The following is a 20086-nucleotide window of genomic DNA, read 5'->3' on the forward strand; positions in this document are numbered from 1 at the left end:
TTCTCGCGCCCGCCCGCCCGCCCGGTCTCCCGAGGGTGGGATCGCGCGCGGGCGGGCGGGCGCGCATCTCCCCGCAGTTTCTTCCCCCGCGGGAGCTGGATCGTGCGGAACGCGGCACAGACGCCTGGGTCTCGGCACAAACGAGAAGCCCCGCCGGGTGTTTAGGGTCGGAGACTGTAAATAATTTTATGGCTAGAGAGCAAATAATATTTCGTAGCTGACTGATGATGATTCTTTTTCACCTTCATCCTATAACCTTTCAAACGTTCCCTGCTTTCGGATATTGACCGATCCTGCCGACGGAGGCTTACGCATTGCAGATGCAGGCTTCTGAATGGGTCTTGAAATCGTAAACATTTTCCTTGGCCTCGGAGGGAAGAGATGTAGCCTAGGGAGTACTTGAATCTGTTCTGATTTTTTTTTTTTTTAATCAAAAGAAATTTGGAGGGGAAGGAGGATTGATAGAAGTCTAGATGCAGTGGTCATATCCCAATTTAGCAAGCTTTAAAAAAATTCTTTTTTTCCTCTGGGTATGACATAGGGAGAGAAGTATGGTGTTTGCAGATTAAAGGGCAAAGGCAACCAACGCATATTTTGTTCCAGTGTCCTTTTCTTCACGTAGAGGATGATAAAACTTTGAGCACTTCTTTCATTTCTAACGTTTTGTCCACCCGGGCAAAATTCAGATGTTAATCACTAAGTATCTTAATTGCTCTCAATTTGATTTTTAAAAATTAAGTCCATCTAAGTTGGAAATGACCTTTCCAGATGTAAAATACATTTCTGAAAATCTAATGTAGCCAAGAGAAAAATGTCAGAGTTTGTACTTCTCTCAGGAAGAACCACACGTTTTAAACTTGTGCTTTTAGTTGAGTCACTGATAACATTTCTTGTTAAACTCCATGTTTTTGAAGTTTCTCTATTCACCTACACTCACCATTTAGTAACTAATTAATTTGGTTAAGCAGTTGGCATAGATTTCAACTCTGGACCAGCTTCATTTTGGTGGCCTGAGAACCCTTATGGGAAGGATGTGCTGAGGACTGTAGTCTTTGTGATTTGCTAGTTTTCTGTGAGCTTGTCGTGGTACAGTGATAGCACTTCAGGATTCTTAGTCTTCAGAATAAAACCATTTTGAACATCAGTTATTCTTTTGCATTTTTTTTTTTTGTTTTGAGCCAGCATGGTTAGAAAATGTCTCATGAATATTACATGAAATGCTAATAAAACAATTTAATTTTGAAATGCTACAAACGAGTTTTAAATGTAAATATGCAGTTTGTGGCAGCACTTTCTATGGGTTCATTTGAAAAGATCATCATTTCAACTAATCTCCCAGGCCTTCTGGTTTTATTTTTTGGGGTGCTTGAGATGGAACCCAGGGTCTTGCCCATGCTAGGCGACCACTCTTCTACTGAGCTGCATCCCAGCCCAAACTCTGCATTTTTAAATTGCTACAAGACAGAATAACATGAATGCTAATCATTCTAGCTACCCTGGGATAAAACTGCATTGGGCTATTAATTAGTTTTGTAACATAGAAGTCTTCTTTTTCTTTCTTTTTTTTTTTTGGTACCGGGAATGGAACTCAGGACTTTGGGCTCACCAGGCAGGCGCTTGTGCTGCTGAGCTGTATCCCGGGCCCCTAATTAGTTTTGTAGAGAACCCCCGAAATTTATTTTAATTGTAGCTGTAGTTCTCAGAATACATCAAGTAAGCCAAAATATTAGGAGAAATATCCTTGGCGTGCCCTAGGGGGCCTCGATGTAGGCTGCTGCCTTCTCTCTAGTCATGCAGGTCAGGAAATAAAATCAGGAAATAGAAATTGAAGCAGAGAAAGTAGAAAGCTAGATTCATATTTAGAAAAAAAAAAAAAGCAATCATTAAGTACATTTCAAAGCCAAATAAGTAATATTCACTGTAATTTTTCCGTTTGCATACGTATCTCGGCGAGACGTCTCACCATCATTTAACGTTTCTTCTCTCTCCTGGAGCTCCTGGGAATACCTTTTCTCTAATTTACATTTTCATTTTTTCCATCACACTTGACTTCTGGTAACATGCTTTGCTTATGTGTGGTGTTTATTGTGTTTCCCCTCAGTAGAACATGCCTGGAGAGGGGAGGGTGTTTTGTTTACAGCACATCCTGTCACTGGTGCAGGCTGCTGCAGCCCCAGAGTATTACTTATGTGATGGAATTAATAATGGTTGGATAGGGGTTGGGGATTTAGCTCAGCGGCACAGCGGCACAGCGCCTGCCTGGCAAGCGCAAGGTTGTGAGTTCGAGTCCCGGTACCGGAAAAAAACCAAAAAAACAAAACAAGACAAAAAATAATGGTTGGATAGCTGTGTCTCAGGTTAGACAGCGTAGCATTTTTACAGCCTAATTTTTGCCTGGCAAGTAAGTGTTGTATACTGAGAAAAGCATCACAGATACGTAGAAGTATAAAGGAAACCTGAATCCTGCACTGTGGATATGGAGATTTCTTGGATGATTTTTGCAAGGGTCCATTCTGTTGATTGCAGTGTTGGGGATGTTAGACTGGAAAAATCTGGCTGAGCCTCAAAGGCTTGTAGCTATCACTTTGAGCCTGTTTTTAAAAAATATTTCATTTCTTGGCACTGGGAATTGAACTCAGGACCTTGTGCTTGCCAGGCAGGTGCTTGTGCCACTGAGTTGTATCCCTGACCCTTCTTTGCTTTTTTGGAAGATGATTTCTTAATTTGTTGTTCCGTTTGCCTGCGCCGGTGTGTGTGTATGTGTGAGAGAGAGAAAGAGAGAGAGTGTGTGTGTGTGTGTGTGTGCGCACGGCGCGCGTGTGTGCTCACAGTACTGGAGATTCAACCCAGGGACTTTGAATATGTCCTCGGAATTTTTTTGTTTGTTTTGATACAAGGTCTTGCTAAATTGCTAAATTGCTAAATTGCCCAGGTGAGACTGAAACTTGCCATCCTCTTGCCTCAGCCTCCCAGTGCTGGGGTTGTGTGCACCCAGCTCCCAGCTTGTTACCTTGCTTTTTAGAAGCAGTTTTGAAGAAGTTATTGGAATATAGACTTCAATATTATCCTTAGTCTAATGTTTTCTTTTTTTGTCTAACATTTTTAATACTGAAAGCAAATAATGTCTCATATGAGACCTCTAGCTGAGTGTATTCCAGTTTAATTGCTTTAACTTGATTAGTTAGGATTTTCAGGGAACTGGAAATTTATCCTTTGGTTGCATACTTTTGGAAGAAAAAAACATAAAACCAAACAGTTTCATAGGAAATCTTTTTCAAAAGGAAGCTTTAGGAGCTAATATGTATTACCTGTGTTGATAATATTTGATTTTTGAGTCAGAAAAGAGCAATTAATTTTTCAGTGTTAAATATGAAGAATGTGACCAAAAGTGAAATTTTTATGAAATATGTATTTACAGGGAAATTAGAAATGCTGAAATTCATAGCAGTGATTTCAGGGATTGGGAAAGCATATTAAACCAAGTTTGAATGTAGAAGAGGAACCAAAGGAGTGTTACAATTTTAGGGTACACAAAGTGATTGAATTATTTTTGTTGCCTTTTTTTTTGGTTCCAGGAATCGAACTCAGGACCTTGCATTTGCTAGGCAGGTGCTGCCCTTCTGAGTTATATCCCCAGCCTTTATTGCTTTCTAAGATGGGAAAATGTTAATTTTTGTTTTGTTTTATTTTGGTGTTTTGAGACAGGGTTTCTTTGTGTTGTTCAGGACAGTTTTAGACTCAGTATGTAGCCCAGGCCATGAGCTTTTAAGTGATCCCCCTGCCTCAGCCTCCCAAGTGCTGGGATTACAGGCATGCACCACCACACCCAGCTTTGTTTTTTTTTTTTTTTTTTTTTTTTTAATGTAATGTTTTGAATTTATTTGAAGTTTTCATTTATATGAGTTGAAACAACATAAAAGGTCTGATTATTCTGAAAACCACCAAGAGTCTGTTTCTTGCATGTTCTGGTTGTGGTTTCAGATCATTATAACTTGCTTTTTCTGTGGTCTTGATTTGGCAGGAGCTTGGTTGCTCTAAGAAATTTTTTTTTTTTTTTTTTTTTTTTGCAGTTTTGGGGATTGCACTCAGGACCTGCCTTTTTAATTAAATTTTGAGACAGCATCTTACCAAGTTGCTAAATTGCCAAAGCTGGGCTTGAATTTATGATCCTCTTGTCTCAGAGTCCAAAGAGTTAGGGTTACAGGCATGTGCCACCACACTCGGCTGACACAGTTTTGTCAGAGATGAAAGTTTAGAATGTTGATCTACCATAAAATACAGGTTTCAAGTGGATCATTAGGAATATAGGCTTGGGGATATAGCTTATTGGCAGAAGCGCCTGCCTGGCAAGCACAAGGTCCTGAGTTCAGTTCCTGGTACAAAAAAAAAAAAGGGAATATAGACTCAAAGACGGGAAGAAATAATTCATTATGCAGTGCCATATTCTTGAATTGGTAAAAAAAAAAGCAGCCCTGTAAGGTGTCATGGTTCTGACACTAGCAGAGGCTACACAGGGGCCACGGTAGGACCCTCTATCTGAGCCACCCCTTTGGGGATGCGAATGTTACCACTGGTCCCTGACTTGACAGATCTCTGCTTTCCTGTGTTTCAGGCATATTTTTGCTCATTTTCTCATTTAGCTTTAGAATGATATTATTAGATTAAAAATTTTCACAGGATCTCTTGCTGAGTCTTTTTTATTTTTAAAGGTTCTTGGCAAAGACTCAATTACTTCAAAGTAACTGAATTTAGAACATCTTGAAAACCTGTAAAACACATCTGAAGGTTAACTTCCTTCCATTCCTGGACCCCAGTGAGAGTGTGTGGTTGCATACTAAAGGAGGAATCTGCGCTTTTCCTTTTTACCTTTTGGGTCAGACTTGAGTATTATCTTTCAGCCCTCTGTTTTCGTCTAGTCTGATTGTTCTGTGATAAGAACTCCTATTGAGCCTGTTACTTTTCAAGTCTATCTGGATCTATACTTAGCTCATGGTTTAGGATAAAAGAAGATCACATTTTTCTACAGCTGCCTTTTTTTTTTTTGAGACAAGGTTTTGCCATGTAGCCCATACTGATGTCAAACTTGAGACCCTCCTGGCTCAGGCTCCCGAGTGTTGGGATTATAGATGTGTGCCATCACGCCTGGCTTCCTACACCTTGAACTCACTATGTAGCCAAGGCTGACCTCATAGTGATCCTTCTGTTTATACTACTTTTTATTTAAAAACAAGCAAACAAAAACCCAGAAACTTCAAGCTTGGGATGTAGCTCAGTGGTAGAGCACTTGCCCATGTGCAAGGCCCTGGGTTCAGTTCCTAGCAGTGCAAAAAACCAAAAGACAAAACAGCGCCGGGGATATAGCTCAGCGGCATAAGTGCCTACCTGGCAAGTGCAAGGTCCTGAGTTTGATTCCTGGTACCAAAAAAACAAAAAACAAAAGACAAAACAAACCCAACCCAACCAAAACAAAACAAAAACTAAGCAAAGAAAAGCAAACAAAGCATAGCTTTCTTCACATACTGTAACAGTAACTTTTTTTTTTCTTTTGGTACTGGGGATTCAACCCAGGATCTTCACACTTAGGTATAACCCCAGCCCTTTAAAAAATTATTTGGAGACAGGGTCTTCTTGCTGAGTAGTTAAATTGCTCAGGCTAGGTTTGAACTTGTGATCCTCCCGCCTCAGCCTCTCAGAGTGCTGAGGTTACGGGTTTGATCACCACACCTGGCTTCACCTGTACAAAAGGTAAAATTCAGTGATTTTAGTATATTCACCAAGTTGTGCGACTGTCACCACTATCTAATTTCAAAAGGTTTTCATTGCCCCCAAAAGAAGCCCTCTTCACATCGGTAGTCACTCTCCATCTCCGTTTTCCCATTCCTTGGAAACCATTAATTTACTTTCTTTTCTGGATTTACTTATTCTGGACATTTCATATCAGTGGACTCTTGGCCTTCTGTGACTTGCCTCTTTCTCTTGATTATATATGATTTTTTTTCCTTTTGAGACAGGGTCTCACTGTTTAGTTCAGGCTGGCTTTGAACTGTGAAGCCCCAGTTGACCTCAGGCCTCTCGAGTGCTGGGATGACAGGTGTGCGCCACCATAAGTGGGTTCAGTATGACATTTTCAGAGTTCTTCCATGCCGTAGCATGTATCAGAAGCTTGTTGCTTCTCATGGCTGAGTAATATTCCACTGTAGGGACATTTTAGTTAGGTCCACTTTGTGACTATTTTGAAAAGTATTGCTGTGAACATTTGTGTACAAGATTTTGTGGGGCCAGGCATGGTGGCACACACCTGTAATCCCAGCACTAGGGAGACTGAGGCAGGTGGATCACGGTGAGTTTGGAGCCCGCCTGAACTATGTAATGAGGCCCTGTCTGAAGAACAACAGCCAAAACAGACTGTGGGGACGCGTGCTCTGTTCTCTGGCCTGGGAGTGGAGGTGGTGGGGACTCTTGCGCTTGTCAGACTCAGCATGGTTGGTGTTCTTTGACCTCTGCAACCACGCAGAGCAGCATTTTCCAACCCAGGAGCCTGTCCTCCGGCCGTCTAAGTGATATTTACTGCAGTTTCGGGGTGCTGACTTCCCTGGCGCTCGTGCAAAGTACCATGTCTCCTGCCTGCTTCTTTTATTTGTCGTTGTCTCCTGTGTCCTTGCGTCCCAGGCCTGGGGACTGAGTGGGAAGCAGCCTTGAAGGTTCTGTCCTCCTCCCTGGGAAGCAGACGTCTCCTCCCACTGGGCACCAGCTGGCTCACAGAGCCACTCTTCTTGCTGCCGGGATGAGCCTAGGGCTTGCACGAATGCGGGGCAGGTCCCCACACTGAGCCACGTCCCAGCTCCCCAGCCCCAGCGGCTCTTTCCCTGGGCTTCAGAGTCCTGCGGCTCTTACGCTCCTTCCGGTCTTCCCGTCTCTGCGGCGCGTCCGGGCCTGCGGCTGTCCCTGCCTCTCCCTGTGTTGGCCTGAGGTTTGTGAAAGGCACAGCGGCCCCCAGACCTGAAACCTGGCCCAGGCCTGAGGACGAGCCAGGCCCTGCAGTGTGCCTTCTCAGGTGCAGCACATGCGGAGTAAGCGACGTCTGCACAGGCTGAGCTTGTGAGAGACCTGGTAAAACTGCAGCTGCGTGTGAAGGGAAGCTGCTTCACCCACTGCATCTTCTTCATTATGCCCACTGGCTGAGAGGTATGGTTTGTTGAATAAAACCTAAGCTATTTTGTCTGGTTCTTTGATTTTATTGTTTTATTAACTGTTTCTTATTTACCCAGTCTTCAATTATAGTGTGAAACACTGAGAAATAAATATGTGTTTAGATTCAGAATGCATTTAAAGACTCAGTAGAAATGAATGTCACCTTTAATACCCGCCTAAAGTGTAAGAGACAAAAAAAGGTAACAAAGACAAAAAAAGGTAACAAAGACATTTATTCTGAGCTCTTCCTAAATACTTAACATTTTTACCTATACAGGATCCCTCCTTCTCTCCTCCCCGCCCCCCCTTTCCCTTCCTTTTTTTAATTTGAGGCAGGGTCTCACTATGTAGTTCAGGCGGGCCTTGAATTTACTGTGCAGCCCAAGCTGGCTTCACATCCTTCTGTGAGCTAGAATTACAGGAATGTGCCACCACACCCAGCATTCTTTTTCTTTTCTCTTGGTGTTACTGGTTCTTGAACCGAGGGTCTCAGGCATGCTAAAGATGTGCTCTGTCATGGGTCTGTGCTGCCAGCCTCTGGCTGTGTGTCAGTATCAGAATGACCATCACCCTTGAGGGTTTTGCTAGAACCCCTGGCCCTCTGGGTGCCTTCTGGGTAAACCCGCAGTGCCCAGCCACAGGGAAAGAAGGCAGTCTTGGACTCTCCGTTAGCCACAGGGTAGAGGCTGCTCGCTCCTCTTTCTGTCCTCTGCACATTGCAGGCAAGGGTTAGAGTTCCCCGGGGATGGGAGTACAAGCGGAAGTAGAGGCGCACTGAGGGGATAGGTTCACTCATGATGGGGGATTAAAGCACTGGGTGAGCAGATTGTGTTCACCTTTCGAGTACCTCGACTAATTCGTGCCAGTTTCTTATTACGTGTGGAATTAGTAACAAGGATATCAGAAGTAATTAAAATTCCCGGATAATCCCTACTCTTTCCTGCATGCATTTCAAACATTTATCCAAGTAGTTTGTAGCAAGACTGGCTTGAATGTAACCTTCTCCTGGCCCGCTGGGCTTCGGTTGCTGTAAGGGATGGTGGGGGACTAACAGGTGGGCTGCAGCCGTTCAGTGCTCGCGCACGGCCGGGAACCTCGCTAATCCTAGACCGGATTGTGAAGCCCGAGCTGGCCGGGGCTGACCCTGCTTCCGAGTTTTCTGTAAATACCCACCGATACCTGCTGAGGGTTCCCAGAGAAAACATTTTTATTTGGCCAGGGTTTAAAAAGTCCATTCCCAGGTGTCCAAGACTTCTCTTGCTGAGCCGAGGAGCACTTGTCTGGACCTTCAGACACTCTACAACTGGAAGGAGCCCCTGTCTTGAGTGAGCAGCTGCAAGTTAGAGCCTGCACTCAGTCTCCGTGTGTGCCCGGCCCTGGGCTCCCTCCCCAGCCCTGAAGAAGAGAAGAGCAGCTGCTGGAGCGCGTCCCAGCCTAGAAGAGGGTTAAACAGTGGGTCTCATGGAAAAAAGCATTTACGCCTTTTCTTCTTGTGCTGGTGGAGAGCGGGCCTCATGCCCGTTGCACTGAACAGTGTCCCCAGCCCTAAAGGATCTCATGACACGGTGCCCCTCTCCTCCTGGTGACGTTAATACTTGCTTCAGTGAAGTGTCGCGTCACGGAGTCATTCTTGCCAGTGGTTATTAGTATTTGCTTATTCAGCCGGCTGGGTTTATTGACCTTTTCCCCCAGCATCATTCTGCCTGGGCTTCGAGGCTTCAGCTTTTTAGCATAAACACGTGGCAGGTGCATGTGGGCAGGTGGTCTGGTGGGTTTTTCTTGTTTCGAGGGAGGTGTGTGCTAGGTTTTTGTCAGGGTCACAGGGTCAGAGATGCGACCAGAGCAGGAAGGGATGAGCAGTGTAGGGGGTCGGGGCCAGCAGTCTCAGGGTGAGAGACGCAGGGAAAGGGTTGGTGGCTAAGAGGGGCTCAAGGGCCTTTGGGGTACAAATGACCTTACTGGCCAGGCCGGCAGAGCCCCCTGACTGTACAGGTGGAAGCCAGGTGTTCAGGGCCCGCACTGACCCAGGAAGACACAGCGTGTATACGAGTGAGGAAGTCGTGGTGTTGGCTCAGAGTAGCATGGCCGTGGGCATACCCTGGGCCTTCTCAGGCTGGGTCCTGGGGTTCTGGCAGAGAGTAAAGAAGGCCGTCTTGTCCTCTGAGCTTGGTGCCGTCTGCTTACGGGGTTTCCAGTCCCAGGGACAGAGCAAAGGAAAACAAGGGTGGCCAGTTGGGCCAGGTGTGGCGTCTTAGGCCTGAGGGAAGAGGCCCCGTGGCTTCCTGAAGTTCCGGTTTTATCTGGAAACTGCTCAGGACTAGGAGAGAGGATTTGAGGCAGAAGTCTTTACTTGTAATAGAGTACTCACTGTACTTCTTTTCCCCTTTGGGATGGACGTCTTACTGTATTCCAGGTTGGCCTTGAAGTTTTTGATTCAAGCATCCTCCTGCTTCAGCCTCCTGAGTTGCTGGGCTCACCGTATTTCCTTACTGGAAACCCTATGATAGGCAGGTAAACTAAGGCAAGTTGGTAGGGAGGGCAGACCTCTGAGAAGCCCCAACCATTGCTAACAAAAGTTAGACCTTACTTAGAATGGACTTGGTGATTGAAATCTGCTCTCCTGGTTGATTGGGTGGATTTTCTCTTCTCCACTCCCACTTCCCTTGCTGGGTGAAGTGAGCCCGTCCTGGGGACTGCCTTGTCACCCCAGCCCTGACCACCCAGCTGTTTCCTGGGCCAGAGCCAGTTTGGATTCCCAGAGGGCCGGAAAAGGCAGCTCACGTGATTAGTCGCGGACACCTTGTTAGGAGCCGCTTAAGTTTTACAGGGACTGTGGGAAACCTGCTTAGCCAGGGCAGCAGGGACCCAGGCAGGTTCGCAGTGGAACATTGTGTTTTCCTGCACCCCTCCCTCAGGGTCACAGGATTTTCAGGCTGAGAAGGCAGTGGAGAAGCCCAGTAAGTGAGCTATGTGAGTGGTGGCACAGCAGTGGCCTCGGAAGGGAGAAAGCCCTTGGGTGGTGGCTCCGTGGCCGCGCTAGGCTCTTCCAGCCCCAGCATGGAGCACCTGTAAAAGCAAATACACAACCCATTTGTTGGATTTTCCAAGTTCTCCATCTGTATGAATTAAATTTACTCTCTTGTAAAATCTTTTGATGAAAGTAAATGTAAAATGTGTATTATTCATAAATCCCAGATATGGGTTGTTTAATGTGAGCAGTAGAAACCGTCTGGCATAAATACTGGCAGGGATCCCCTCTAGGCCTCCACAGATGTCATGTGGGATGACAGGTTGATCGCTGGATCGCTGCAGCAGTTTCCTGTGTCCCGCGGACAGGGTATTGAATGGGAAAGAGGGCCCGCTGGTCAGCTGTGTTTGCGAAATGCTGTGAGACAGGTTTCATTGCCACAGGACTTCTCAGAGCCTTTGTTGTACTCTGTATGTTAAGAACTTGCCAAGCAGGAGTCATCCAGTGTCCCTCCTGAAGGGACCCATTGCATGTCCCTCCTGGAGCAACCTGTGGCCCAGGCCCCTTAGAACACACTGGAGGAGGTGCTGCTGCGGGCCCCGGCCCCACACCAAGAAAAGGAAAATACAGTCACCACAACCACAACAAAAGATAAGTGAGCTAAAATCCTGTATTCCCTCTCTGAGATCACAGTGTTAATATTCTAGTGTGACTCTTTCCAACTTTTTTCCTGTGAAAAATTTATCTGCATAAATTTTTAAACAAAATGCGATCATATTGTACAGAGAATTTAGCTAATTAATTTATTATCATTATCATCATCGTAGCCGGGTATGGTGGCGCACACCTGAAATCCCAGGACTCGAGGCTGAGGCAGGAGGATTGTTGCTAGTTTGAGGCCAGCCTGGGCTACAAAGTGAGCTCAAGGCCAGCTTGAACTGTATATCGAGACCCTGTCTCAAAAAAGACAAAAAAAAAAAATTGCATTACCATCATCATTTTTTAACAGTGCTGGGGATCAAACCCAAGGGCTCAAGCGTGCTAGGGAAGCAAGCCACGCTATCACTAAGCTGTGTCCCTTGTCCTAAGTATTGGTTTATCACATTCCCTTAATGTCACTCATTCAACAAACATTTTGGCTGAGTGTGGTGGCAAATGCCTGTGTAATCCTAGTACTCTAGGAGGCTGAGGCAAAAAGATGGCAAGTTCGAGCCCCACCTGGGCAATTTAGTGAGAACCTGTCTGAAAAAGTTGAGGGGAGGATACTGGCAGTGTGGATCAGTGCAAAGGGTTCAACCCCTAGTACCCCAAACAATCAGAAAAAAATGGAAGGAAACATTTGCATGAGAGCCGGGCATGGTGGTGGCATCTGTAGTCCCAAACAAAGTGGGTGAAGCAGGAGGTCACTTGAGCCTAGGTGTTTGGAGCCAGCTTCAGCAACACACATGAGGGAGACCTGTTTGTCAAAACCAAACAGAAATATTTATACCTGGTGTGTGTAGAATAATCTCTGGAGGGGTGTGGTAAAATCTGCATAGTGAATCTTTTAAGGTCACTGAATTGTTTGGGCCCCTTACCTTGTACTCAAAAATTATCGAATACTTTAGAGAACTTGTTGGGGCCAGGAATATAGATCAGCGGCACAGTGCGTCCTGGCGAGAACGAGGTCCTGAGTGTGATTCTCGGTACCCACCCACCCCCAAGGGACTTGTGGTTGTGTGGGTTGTGTTTATCCATATTTACTATATTGAAAATTAAAAGTAAGAGCCTACTAAATAATTTGATGATTATTTAAAACAGCAGTAATAAACTCAGTATGTGGTAACTTTTTTTTTTTTTTTTTTTTTAAAGTGAATCATGGCCATATTTTCCAGAACAAAAAACAGATTAAGGGGTCAGGGATATAGCTCAGTGGTAGACTACTTGCCTAGTATGCATAAGGTCCTGGGTTTGATAAAACAACTCAAAAAAACTTAGTAAGAAGACTGCATTGATTTACATTTTTGCTAATCTCTTTGATGTCCAGTTCAAGAGAATCTAGCCAGGTTCTGGGTTGAGTCTGTCCTTATAGTACCTGCTGTTTGGTTGAAGATGAAGGGAATTGGCCCTCACAGATGAAACTGGAAAAGAGGCTGGGCCCCTGGGTGTCCTCAGAGCACATTCTGGTAACTGTACTCTGGGGCAGTGGCTGATGTCACAATGTGGCCTGTAATTTGCTTCTGAATAATAGTTGAGGTTGTAAAGCAATGCTTGCGGATGATTTACTCAAACATAGAAAGGCAGTAGAGTTAATCCACCTTCTTCTTATAACTGTGCCTGCCCTCAAATTCAGTATTGCTCTTCTGGATGGGAGCAGAGAGGGTGGTTCCATCCAGTGAGGCCCCTGTGGTGGACCATCAATGTCTGTCCACGTGGGCTCAGTGTCCAGTGTGCTTGTGGGTTCTCATTTGTTTTCTTTCAAATTTTTTTATAAGCCAGCAGGCAGGGTGCAAAATGTGAACATTAAGGTCAGAAGGTTGGGGAGGCATATTTTTAGTAGTATATACTCATTTAGCTTATCAAAATTTTCGTAAAACATGAGTTAAGGCTTTTTTTTTTTGTCTTTTTGAGACAGGGTCTGATTATGCAGTTCAGCTTGGAGCTCACTTTGTAGCCCAGGCTGGCCTTGAACTTGCAACATCCTCCTGCCTCAGCCTCCCGAGTGCTGGAATTACAGGCATGCACCACCACACCCAGCTTCAAGGCTTTTTAAAAAAAGTTTAATTGTTAAAAACATTGCCATCTTTGTCCTCACAAGATGGCCTTTTTGAGATCTTTAAATGATTGATTTCAGCCAGGTGTGAGGGCGCATACCTGTAATCTCAGTGCTTTGAGAGGCTGAGGCAGGAGGACCAAAAGTTTTAGCCCAGTCTGGGCAACTTAGCCACTTAGTGAGACCCTGTCTCAAAAAAAAAAAAAAAACCAAAAAAACCAAAAAGAAAACACCAAAGAAAATCCCGAAACCCTAAATACAATGGGGATGTGGTTGTAGCTCAGTGTCAAGGCCTCTGAGTCATTGTAAAGTACTTTTTATAATTACTATACTTTGTAGTGTGTGCTTTATTTTCCAGAACAATCTTTTGGGTTTTCTCAGCATCTGGCCTCCCCTGGGGTGATTAGGCCTGATGTGAGCCTGTGCTGGGGGCTTGGTGGGAAAGGCTGAAAACTGTGCGAGGCAGTTTGTTTGTTTGTTCTGGCATCATCCCTGATAAACCAGTCATTCAGTTTTTGCCCGGAGGACGTTCCATAAATCCTGTTTCCCCTTGAGAGGTCATCTAATCCTTTCTACCCTTTCATGTGAAAGTCTTTTACTTCTAAAGCCTGGCAGTGTGCCTTCCTGCTTAAATGAGCTCCAGTTACTTCTATATTATTGCATTAGGATGTTAAGTACTTCTCTAGACTCCGAAACTTAAACAACATTTGCTGATTTATTTTAAAAACATCAGCTTCTGAATTATTTGGCAAGACTCTAGGAATGAAAGGGACTCAGCCCATCTTAGAGAGGAAACAAATGTTGTTTGGTCATCAGGGTGATAGTTTATAGCTCAGGATATGAAAAGCAGGAATGGACGGTGGAGTCCAATTTGGAGTGTTTTTGACACTCTGTTCTCAGTAATAAAGAACATTCAGAAAGCATACACTGGGGTGACTTGTTACCTACCATCTTCATGTACAGTTGAATCAGGAAGGTAGATTATAAAAATCAGAGCGGCGTTTTAGCATTTCGGGGTAAGTGGAGTGTTGTACTAACAGGGTCACCATTGTTTTCAATTTTGTAGCACTTTTGAATATAAATGCCTCAGAAATTTGCACATGAAGTTCAGGTCACAGTTGCAGCATTGACAGGAGTGACCTGGGGAGGTTCTGATGCACAGCGGCGTAGACGGCAGCAGTGTGATGGACTCTGTGGGGACCTTCTCATCAGGGAGTTCCTTTCACTGGGGAAGGCGGCCTTCGTTATCAGGGATATGGCTCAGTGGTAGACTGCTTGCCTACTGTGCATAAGGCCTGTTATGGTTTGTGTCTGGGTGTCCCCCAAAGCCTCATGCAGTCATGGGGCAGCTTCTAGAGTTTTTGATTGATCCATGCTCAATGCTGGGATTATGGGTTTGAGAGCTACACCCACCCCGGGGTGGCAGTTTGCATACAATGTAAGGGAGGGAGAGAGGCTTGCTCTCCCAGCCTATTCCTCCCCTTTGCTCTTGTTGCTTTTGCTGTTTTCCACTTCCATGAGCTGTTGCCCTGTGCCGTGTGCCCCTCTGCCTTGCAGCCAGCCAAGTACGACTGAAACCTCCACAGACTGTGAGCGAAATATACCTTTCCTTCCTTAATTTTGGGCATTGGGTATTTTGTTTCAGCAACAAGAGAAAAGTAACCAAGACAAGGCCCTTTTACGTATAACACCTAGCCTGGGCTACATAGGAAAAGGTGATCACCTGATATACAAGGTCATCTAGATTTTCACCTTTGTTTTCTTCTAGGTATTTTATGGTGTGGGTGCCCCCCCCCCACTGGGAATTGAACTCATGACCTTGCGCTTGCCAGGCAGGTGCTGTGCTGCTGAGCTAAACTCCCAGCCCCAAGTATTTTATAGTATATGTTTTACTTTGGTCTGTGATACCCAATCTAAGGTCTGTGGTCCACATTTTATGGGAGAGGGTGTTAAGGATCAAATCCAAGGTCTCAAGAATGTTGGACAAGTGCTCTACCCCTGAGCTGCATTCCAGCCCCTGATGGAATGTCTTTAGATGGAGGTTTGTTCATACTGTGTATTTCTTCTTGTGTTGGTTTTGGCGTATTCTGTTTTTCAAGAAATTGGTCAGTTTCATTTAGGTTATCAAATTTATGGGAACAGAGTTTATAATATTCCTTTATTTATTTATTTATTTATTTATTTATTTATTTATTTTTTTTTTTTTTTTGGTTTTTCTCCGGTACCGGGAACCGAACTCACGACCTTGCGCTTGCCAGGCAGGCGCTTTTGCCGCTGAGCTAAATCCCCAGCCCCCTCCTTTATTTATTTATTTGTCAGGTTTTATAGGTACATTTTAGATATACATAATGATCACATTCATCATAGAGAATTTATACCTGTACACAATATAACTTGATTCTTTTTTTCCCCATTCCCCTACCTCTCCTCGAAGTTCTCCTTCCACCCCCATTTACAAAAAATTTGTTCCATTTTTTCTGACTTTTTTTACTTTTCCGTTCTTCTCTTTCCCTCTCCCCTCTTCCTTGTTCCTCTCCCCATTTGAACATTTTCCTCGTATTTCACAATACCTAATATACCTTTTGGTTTTCATTTACACTTTTGGTTTCTTACACCAGAGAAACAATGCCATATTTATATATGTTGTCTGATTTATTTCACTTCAGGTGCATCCATTTACCTAGGAACATCTCAAGTTTGACTTTTTTTTTTTTTTTTTAAGACAGAGTTTTACTATGCAGTTTAGGCCGGCCTTAAGCTGTTTATAACCCAAACTGGCTTCAAGCTTGCAGTGATCCTCCTGCCTCAGCCTCCCAAGTGCTGTGATTACAGGCATGTGCCATCATGGCTGGCTAGAAGAAAGGCAGTTATTTTGTTTTTTTGAGAGAGGTTCTGGCTCTGTAGTCCAGGCTGGCCTTGAACTGCCTGTAACTCCTCACCCTTCTGCCTAAGATCTTTTCTTATGTGTCTGGTGTTGTTTAAGAATGGGGCACATTCTGAGAGACGTGTCCTTGGTGGTTCTGTCTTGAGCGCATTGGTACTTACACAAACCTAGGTGGCATGGCACTCCACATACCTGCATGATGCTGTTTTACTTTTAAAACTTTTGTTAACAACTAAGAAACACATTCGCCTAGGCCTAATACAGGGTCAGGTCATCAGTGCCTCCCACCTCCACATCTTGCCCCTGGAAGGTCTTTAGGGACAGTGACACAGCTCCTGCAATAGTGATGTCTTCTCCTGCAGGACACTGTTTAACAGCAAGCTTTTATTTTGTAAGTAGAAGGAGCACACCCTAAAGTAATGGTAAGAAGTATGGCGTAGAGATACCTAGGCTGGGAATCTGGTAGTTGATTATCACTGGGCATTATGTACTGGACATGTTGTTGGTATGAAAATTTTTTGTGGGGGAGACAGGTCTCGCTGTATAGTCCAGACTGGCCTTAAACTCATGGTGACCCTCCTGTCTCAGCCTTCCAAGTCCTGGGTTTACAGGTGTGGTCCCAGCACACCTGACTGTGTGAAACTCATCTGACTGGCAGCTCCGTAGTCCTGCTGACAGCATGGTCTCTACAAACATGAGTAATATGCTGTGGAAAAAAATTATACTGTGCTATGACATTATGGTGGCTGATAGGAATTTTTCAGCTTCACTGCAATCTAATGGGACAGCTGTCATATATGTTGTCTCTTGTTGACTGAAATTTGTGTCATTTTGTGGCACATGAAGATGCGTGGATTCACTGCTGTAAATTTCTTACTAACTACTGCTTTTGCTATATTCTTCTTTCTTCCCTTCTTCCCTCCCTCTCTTCCTCCCTCCCTCTCTCCCTCCTTCTTTCTTTTTTGTCGTTTTTGAGACTGGGTCTTGCTATGCAGTTCAGGTTGGCCTTGAACTCTTACTTTATAGCACAGGCTGGCCTGAACTCAGAGATCCTCCAGTGCTGGAATTATGGGCTTGTGTCACCAGGCCTGTCCTTTCTTCCTCCTTCTCTCTTCACCGCCCCCCACCCACCCCCACCCCCCATGCTAGGCATCAAAGCCAGGGTCTGGTGTATGCTAATAAATGCTCTACCACTGAGCTGATCCATCAACCCCATGACTTTTGGGAAGTTTTTTTTTTGAGACAGGCCCTACCTGTGTAGTTTAGGCTGATCTTGAATTCGCTACATGGCCCAGGCAGGACTTGAACTTGTAGGGATACCCCTGCCTCAGACTCCTGTGTGCTGGGATTATAGGTGCATGCTCCCACGCCTGTCCCAGAGTTGTTTTTTGTGTAGCCCAAAATATTTAAAAATTTCTCTTGAGGTTTTTTGGTGTTTTTTTTTGTTTGTTTTTTGAGACAAGGTCTCACTATATACTTTAGGCTCACCATACACTCACTGTGTAGCCCAGCTAGCCTTGAACTTAAAATTCTTCTGCCTCAGCCTTTTAATGTGCTCAGATTATGGGTGTCCGCTACTGCACCTGGCTGAGATTACTTTTTTGACTCCTGTTATTTAGAGATGTGTTACTTATTCTCCAAGTATTTTTGGATTTTTCTAGTTGTCTTTCTGTTACTAATTTGTTTTCTTTTTTGTGTCTTTTTGAGACAGGATCTCACTATGCAGTTGAGGCTGTCCTTGAACTCATTTTGTAGCCCAGGCTGGCCTTGAACTCCCAGTAATCCTCCTGCCTCAGCCCCCTGAGTGCTGGGATTACAGGTGTGCGCCACCACGCCCAGCTTTTCTGTTGCTGATTTTTATTTCATTCGATTGTGGCCTGAAAACAGTAGATATCATATGATTTTTACACTGGCCTTTTTGAGGTGGTGAGAAGAGCTCAGTGTTAGAGCTCTTGCCTAGCACGCAGAGGCCCTGAGTTTGATCCCCAGCACCAAAACTTATAAACGAACAGAATGCTCTGGTGTATTTTAAAAATGACTCCTTTCCCTCCCCTTGCCAGAAGCCCAGGATGATTTTTCTGATGTTTACTGCGAGGACCTGGTAGACCTCCTAGAAGTCAAGTCACAGGGACGTGGGGTCTCTTGTGACTGTCTCCCTGGAGTTTTTAACTCTCAGCTTCGAGCACATGGAACCCCAGTCACAGCTCAGGTTTCCCTGCCCTGGCGCACCTCCCCCTTCTGTGTTACAGTTGTGATGCTCTGGATTCACCTGTGCGGCTGCCGTGGAGGGAGGGCAGCAGCTTGCCCTGTGGCCTCACTGCTCTGATGGAATCAAGAGTCACTGATTTTTCAGCCTGTTCCGCTTTTTACTTGTTAGGACAGAGCGTGACTACCAAGCTCCTTATATGTGGGGCTGGAAACCAGAAGTGCCCAGGGTAACGTTTTCCCCTGGTGCCGGGGATCAAACCCAGGACCTCGCCAGGCACTTGGACCTCTGGGTGGTACTCCCAGCCCCTGGCATTGACGGTGTTGTGTACCCACTAGTTCACTGGGGAGTCGCCAGCCACAGGAAGAAGCATTTTACCTTCCCACCAGTGAAGGAGTCCCCTGGCCCTCCCTATCCCCCTCCCCGCGCCTCTGTGCCTTCAGCTCCTTCTCAGGCTTCTCAGCTCCCACAGCCTGTTTCTTTTCCCTTGGGCGTGTCCCTGGCTACTTCTCAGGCAGGGTGGAGGGGGCGTCTCAGCGGCCTCCTTTTACCAGCCACATTCACGCCTGCCCCTGGTACAGCCTGACTGCCTGACTGCTTTGTTCTCCTTGCCTGCGCTAATGCTTCATTCCAGTCTTGACATTTCCTTTATCTGCAGCATCCTGGGCCTCGGACCCTTGCTGCACATTCCATCTGTGCACTCTTGTGTCCCAGCGTTCCGGGATTCGTCATAATGCAGGAAGAGAGCCAAGCAGCCGCAAAGCCTTGGAAGGTGACCGAGGCTGCCTCAGGTTTCCGGGGTGCGTTCCTCGCTGATCTCTAGGGGTGACGGTGGCCATTGGCAGTCCGCCGTACTCTTGTTCAACTCCCCTGTGTGTTCTCAGTCACAGTGTGTGAAGAGGTGCCTGGTCAGATGCCACACTGGAGCCCCAGATGAGCAACAGTTTTAGGTTGTGCTCGGCACTAAGTCAGTTGTCAGTGGTGTTGACTTCCTGACTTTCCTAGTAACTTTCTGAAAATGTTTCCCTGTAACTTGTTCCTGTGAATAGTGTCACCAGCTCTTGCATCTTCCTGGCCTCTCACAGCGCAGAAGCCAACTAGAGATTAGTCTGTCCTGAGGTTTGAACTCACTGAAGCATAGACAGCAGTTCCAGTTGGAACCATCCTGTTCTAATTGGCAGATCCCAGCTGCTGCGCATCACAGGGTCCTGGGGCTCAGACACCCCAAGTCACTCAAACAGCGTGGCCTTCCTGTCTTCCCCCATCTTGGACTCCAGCTCATCAGTTAATCCTGCTCTGTGTAATAGAAATAAACGTGCTTTTCAGTCTGAGTCAGATGGACTCTGTGAAATACTATTGAGTACTTTCATTGTTTATCACAAGAATGTTACATATACTGTAATCATTTAATAAATAAGGTAAAAGCTCCATGTCAAAGCCTTAATCTCACCATCCTTAGTTTTGTAGGAATGTAAATAACAAAAGAGCAAAAAAAGAACAAAGACAGAATCTTGATGTTTCTGGCTGGCATTTACGGGTTTATTAGACAGTTGTAGGCAGTGAACAGTGATACTTGGGTAGCAGGTGTTAGGGACTTTGCATTGATAATGAATGTCAGCGGGTCTTGGATACTGTGTGGCCTTCTTTGAACTATATGTGATAAGGTTTCTCATTATATGTGAAGGTCAGGAGACTATAAAAACACGCACAAAACTTGGAAATTGCTGCCCAACTGTTATGTTGTGATTCAGGACAGTGCCCTGTCTTATTTTAATTCAAGATGAACGTGATAATGGTAAAGAGAAGGAAAAGGGCAGACCTGGCCTGGATTTCCTGATAACATTGCAGAGTAGTGAATTTAAGGAAATCATGGCATGTACTTTGTTGCATAACTAGATTGCTGATTGGCATTGTAAGAGTTTACTGATAAACAGATATGGACACATCACATTTTAAAATGTTTTAAGAGTGGTTTGGTGTGGATTTGTTCCTGTTGCACTGTGTATTCAATTTTTTAGACAGTTGCATAAAAATATACATACTCTGAATAATTTCCATCTGCATGGGTGGCTTTTTTTTTTTTTT

The 20086-nt window shown here is 45.0% G+C and overlaps 1 protein-coding gene across 1 annotated transcript in view; it reads left to right on the forward strand.

The window, feature by feature from the left end:
* Clstn1 (calsyntenin 1) overlaps nucleotides 1-20086 on the forward strand; it is a gene marked incomplete at its 5' end in the record, with an annotated part of 106890 nt that overhangs the window by 37537 nt on the left and 49267 nt on the right.

Source organism: Chinchilla lanigera, unplaced genomic scaffold (assembly GCF_000276665.1).
Source record: "Chinchilla lanigera isolate Chin_1 unplaced genomic scaffold, ChiLan1.0 scaffold00085, whole genome shotgun sequence".
Taxonomy (NCBI): Eukaryota; Metazoa; Chordata; class Mammalia; order Rodentia; family Chinchillidae; genus Chinchilla; species Chinchilla lanigera.